Genomic DNA, 5,897 nt, shown 5'->3' on the forward strand with positions numbered 1-5,897 from the left:
CAAGTGTTGGACAAGATGTGGGGAAAAGAGCACAATGTTATAGCAATGCTGAGAATACAGATTAACACAGCTGTTATGGAAAGCTGCCTGGAGTTTCATTAAAAACTACAAATTGAATTGCCATGTTCTTTAGCAATCCTACTTCTTGGTAGTTATCCAAAATATTTAAAATCAGTATTTTTAAGAGATATTGTCACTACTATGTTCATTGCAGCATTATTTACAACATCCAAGTTATGAAATCAATCTTAGTTACCATCAACAGGTTAATGGATAAATAAAGTATAGAATATACACACTAAAAATACTATTCAGGCTTAAGAACGAAGGATAGCCTGTTGTTTGTGTAAAAGTAATAACACCTGGGACTTTTTTTCTTTTTTACATTTTAAAATTTTATTTTGTGGCATAAAATATGATATTTGATACATGTATACCTTACAGAAAGTTCAGATCAGGCTAATCAGCCTTAACCATCTCAAATATTTATCATTTCTTTCTGTTGAAAGCATTTAAAATCCCCTGTTTTAGCTACTTTGAAACACGATACATTATTATTAACTGTAGTCACCATGGTTTGCAATAGAATTCCAGAACGTAATCCTCCTATTTAACTGAGTGTTTATATCCATTGACCAAGGTCTCCTCTTCCCCATCCAGCTCCAACCTCAGCCTCTGGTCCCCACCATTCCACTCTTACTTCTCTGTTTGATATTTTTAGTTTCTACATATATGTGAGGTCCTGTGGCATTTGTCTGTGCCTGTTTTATTTTACTTACCATGATGTCCTGCTGTGTATATATAACACTTTCTTTTGGTAAGTGAAATAAATCACACATGGGAATAAAATACCCTGTGTTCTCACTTCTCTGTGAATCTAAAAAAGTTGAGACCCATAGAAGTAGAGGGTAAAATGATGGTTACTAGAGGTAGGTGGGGGCTGACTGGGGAGATCAAAGGTTACAAAATTTTTCTTTAATTTTTGATGAGATATTCACACAGAAATATGAGGAGGCACTTAGATAAAAATAACAGATTTAAACATTGATCATGTGTTCAGGTGATCTCACCATGAGTGCATGGTGAACTCGGATACAGGCAGGAGGTTGGCAGGACTGCAAAGTTGGCGCTCACAATGGTCTTTACACAGGACACTTACTGTGCCTCATTCATGTTTAGCAGAGATGTGCTTTCAGAACCCTACCACACATCATTTGTTGATGTCTTGCCTCAAAACCAGTACTGGAAGATATCAAATAGCATGTAATATCCCTACTTTAAGTTCTCCCATTAGTGCTCAACTCGTGGTGAACTCAACTTGGATGGCAGAGCTGACGGCACTTATATGAGCTTCTCCAGTGGCTGAGGACACAGAGAAAACACTCAGACCTCAGGAGTGGTGTGTGACTCTGGGATGTCTGGAATCAAAGGGAGCTTCTAAAATCTACTGGGGACCCTGTAGAAATGGATAAGAACTTGTGACTTGCTGGCACACTCCTACTTCACAGAGAGCTGGTGATTACAAAGGCTGAAGTCAATGCAAAAGGAGATAATAGGGAAGCAAAAGAGGGTGCCATAGCTGTGTGTGCAGCCCTAACCCAGACCATGCTCAGACACAAACATTTGCAGGACAAGTATCCGCAGGGATACACAGAGGCTGCTATGAAATATCAACACTTAGCCCTTGGTTCTAAGCAAAAAAAGGATGGAAAAATAAGGTTTTACACTTAAGTAACCTTTAGAAATTACAGTATGGCATCTTGGTGGCTTCAGATCATTTTAAACAGATGATATTTAAATTTCTCCAGGAAATTCTTGTTATAATGTAGACAGATTACTTACTGTCTTCAATCAACATTTTGGGGGGAGACTTTTTCAAAGGGATGTTTCAGTTATTTTTGTGTCATCTATAACCTGCCAACAATATAACCCAAGAAATACTATGAAGATGGAACATGGCATGGGGCCAAAGCCCCAGGAACCCTTCAGACAACTTCAGATAAATTTTATCTAGCTACCATCCTCCATTGTATTTAAATACAATGTTATTGTATTTCTATTTCTATTTTTAGGATGACTCATTCAATTGCAACGCTGCTTGATTTTGATTTTCCAACATGGTACATAACAACTTTGATATTAAGTTGACTGTGACATACACTTTGCAGGAATGTGTGTGTATCTACCTATTATACACATCTGTGTTCTGTAAGGCACTGTTGTAACTCAGATATTGCAACGTCCTTACTATCCACAATCTTCTGGAAAAGTTGAGTCAAAAGCATCCTTAAAAATTGATAAGCCTGGTGTTTAACAATGAAAGGCAGGATATCAGGAAGTTGGCTGATCAGAGACATCAGCTGCCAGATCATCTCCGAAAAAAGAAAAAGATTTATTTATTTATTTATTTACTTATTTATTAATTTTTTACTTCAGATTGATATGTGGGTACAAACGTTTAGTTTTTATTGTAGCATTGCTAAGGTAAAGTTCAAGTTGTGACTGAGCCCTTCACCCACGGGGCTGCCGAGCACCCTCACATTGTGCACTTTAGGTAAGAACTTGCCAATCTCCCTCCCTCCTCCCTTTCCCCTCTCCCTCCTTCTCTTCCTCCTCATTTGAATATACTTGTGTTTTTCTTTCATGTGGGCATGTAGTTTATATATTGGTTTCATATTAGTATTGAGTACATTAGACACTTGCTTTGGAAGGAAAAGTTTTAGATGAAAAAGAAAACAAGCATACAAAAAAGACCATCCCATCCTCACAGATCATATATATTTTCCAGGGGGAAAGTGACAAAACCTACATGAGATTCTGTGGGAAGAAGCTGTGGAGCAGAACAAGAAGGGGCAAGGCAGTGGCAGAGGTCAGGGGCAGAGGGTGGAACCCAGAGAAGGGCAGGGGGCAGCTTCTTCCTCCCTCCCTGGCAGTCAGCAGGCTCCCAAGCCCTTCAATCATCAGGAGCCCAGTTTCTGCAGCTGGTGAACTGTGAGCTTCCTGAGGACAAGGCATGGCTGCCGTCCCCCCTCTGGAGGCTGCCCTCTCCGAAGGCTGGAGCCCAGACAGCAGGTGTCACAGCTTCTCTGCCTACTGTGTGCCTTTGTCTTCTCCAAGCTGCTTCAGCCTCTCAGCCTGCATGTTGCCTGTTTCCACAAAAACATATACCAACACTGGCCAGAATGTGGAAGCTATAGCAGGTGGGTGGGTCCTGAGGACACAGAGAAAACACTTTGCATGACCCCAGAGCCTTGACATTCAGGGTGGGCTGCCTTCTGGGAAGAGGGATAGACATGACTGGAATCTCCTCCACCCAGCCTTTTTCCCCCTCTCCCAGGAGAACTGCTTAAGCTGGGCTCTCAGGAGCTGCCACTGCCCCCCCCCCATGTTGAACTTCCACAAAGAGTGGGGCTCACATCTTTTCCCATAAAGACTGAGGGGTATCAGACAGCCCCTGGTCACCAGTCCTCTGCAGTACTGCTTGCCCAGCTGCTCAATCAGAGCAGCATTCACCCCACAAAGAGAGACATGAAACCCACCTGTGCAGCATGTGGGTCAGCATGCTTCTCTCTAGCATGGTCAGGGATTCATCTGCAGGACCCTGGGACAGTACCATAGGCCTAGATCCTGTACTACTAGGACTTGATAGAGTTGCTCAAGGGCTTTTCAGGGAGATTTGTAAACTAACCTCAGATGGCCAGAGAGCTCATATAGGTAGAACTAAGAGGAAAGCACAGTGTGGTCCTTCCACAGCCCAGGGGCACCCCTCCCCACAGGAAGGCCCTGCTCACAGGCCGGGAGGTTCGGGGGTATCATGGACAGGGAAGCCCCAGCCCCAGTGCTGTCATGTGGGAGCTCAGCCAGCCTGAGCTCCTAACTGCAGATGCATGAGGGAGATCATGGAGCAGGGGAGAAGAGAGAAGAGTAAAAGTTCTCCTTATAGCCAGACTGTGGATCTCAGATGGCCCTGCCCACACAAGCAGAGGTTCCAGACTCCCTGGAAGTCTGGTGTGGACTTTTCCCTGTGCTGAGACCTAGGTAAAAAATTTCTTGCAAGAAATTTAGACATTTCAGGTGTGAGCAGCTCAATGGAAACCTGTGAGATTCTTTGCAAAGAGGACATCACCCAAGACACATAGTCATCAGACAGGCCAAAGTGAACACTACAGAGGACTCCTGTGAGCTGTAAAGCAGAAACACCAAGTAACTGGGAAAGGAAAACACATCAGGCTAACTGCAGACTTCTCAACACAGACATTACAAGCCAGAAGTGATTTGGGCTTCATCTTCAGTCATTTTAAAAAGAACTGTCTACCTGTCAAAAAATCTTTTAGAGAAAGAGTCTCTGTCATTTTGGATAGAGTGCAGTGGCATCATCATAGCTTACTGAAACCTCAAATTCCTATGCTCTAGTGATCCTCCTTCCTTAACCTCCTGAGTAGCTGGGACTACAGGTGCCAACCACAATCAGCTAGTTTTTTAAAATTATTATTTGCAGTAGATATTGGGTCTTATTCTTGCTCAGGCTCCCCTCAAACTCCTGACTTCAAGCAATCCTCTCACTTTGCCCTTCCAGAGTACTAGTATTTTGTATTTTCCAAAACTAAGTTTCATATATGAAGTAAAATTCTTTATACAGACAATGATGAACTTTTTCAAAACTAGACCTGCCATGCAGCTTAAAACAATAACACAAGAGGTTAGACAAAGCAATAAGGTACTACCCACCAGGATTAACAGAACAGCAACCTACATAGCAATTCTATCAATCAATGTGAACTGATTGAATGTCTCACTAAAGAGATCCAGGCTGACTGAATGGATAAAAAATATAACCTAAGTATCTTCTATCTCTAGGAAACACATCTAACCAAGAAGGACTTATACAGACTCAAGGTGAAAGGATGGAAAAAAATTTTTCTATGACAATGGGGAGCAGGCTCAGTGGTTAGGGTGCTGGCCACATATACAGGGCTGGCTAAACAACAATGACAACTGCAATAACAACAAAAAAATAGCTGGGCATTGTGGTGGGTGCCTGTAGTCCCAGCTACTTGGGAGGCTGAGGCAAGAGAATTGCTTAAACCCAAGAGTTTGAGGTTGCTGTAAACTGTGATACTATGGCACTCTACTGAGGGTGACATGGTGAGACTCCATCTTAAAAAAAAAAAAAAAAAGAAAAGAAAATGGGTAACAAAAGAAAGCATTTTCATATAAGATAAAATTTGTTTTAAATCAACAATAATAAAGACAGACAAAAATGGTCATTATATTATAGTAAAGGGAGCAATTCAATAAAAAGACATACCAATCCTAGATATCTCTGCACCTAACACAGATGCATCCATCTTTATAAAGCAAACCCTACCAGATAATGCAAAGAGATAAAGAGTGGCATTGCAATTGTTGGGGACTTCTACACCCCACAAAGAAAGTGGATAGATCATCCAAGCTGAAAATATATAAAGAAACATGACTTAAATGGGACTCTAGAGTAAATGTACTAACAGGCATTTACATAACATTTTAGCACATAACTACTAAATATAGATTTTTCTCATCAGCATATGGCACATTCTCCAAGACTAATTACATCTTACACAACAAAACATGTCTCAACAAATTAAAAAAAAAAAAGAAAAGAAAAGAAATCATGCCATGTGTCTTCTCACACCACCATGGACTAAAACTAGAAATCAACTCCAAGAGATACATTCAATTCTCCACAAAGTCCTGGAGATTAAACAATCTGCTACTGGAAGATGATTGTATCAACAATTAAATTTAGGCAAAAATCAAAAGATTCCTCAAAACGAAGGACAAATAGGACCCAAACTACCAAAATCTATGGGATTCAGCAAATGCAGTCCTAAGGGGGAAAATTCATAGCCTTCAAT

Source organism: Nycticebus coucang, chromosome 4, assembly GCF_027406575.1.
Source record: "Nycticebus coucang isolate mNycCou1 chromosome 4, mNycCou1.pri, whole genome shotgun sequence".
Lineage (NCBI taxonomy): Eukaryota > Metazoa > Chordata > Mammalia > Primates > Lorisidae > Nycticebus > Nycticebus coucang.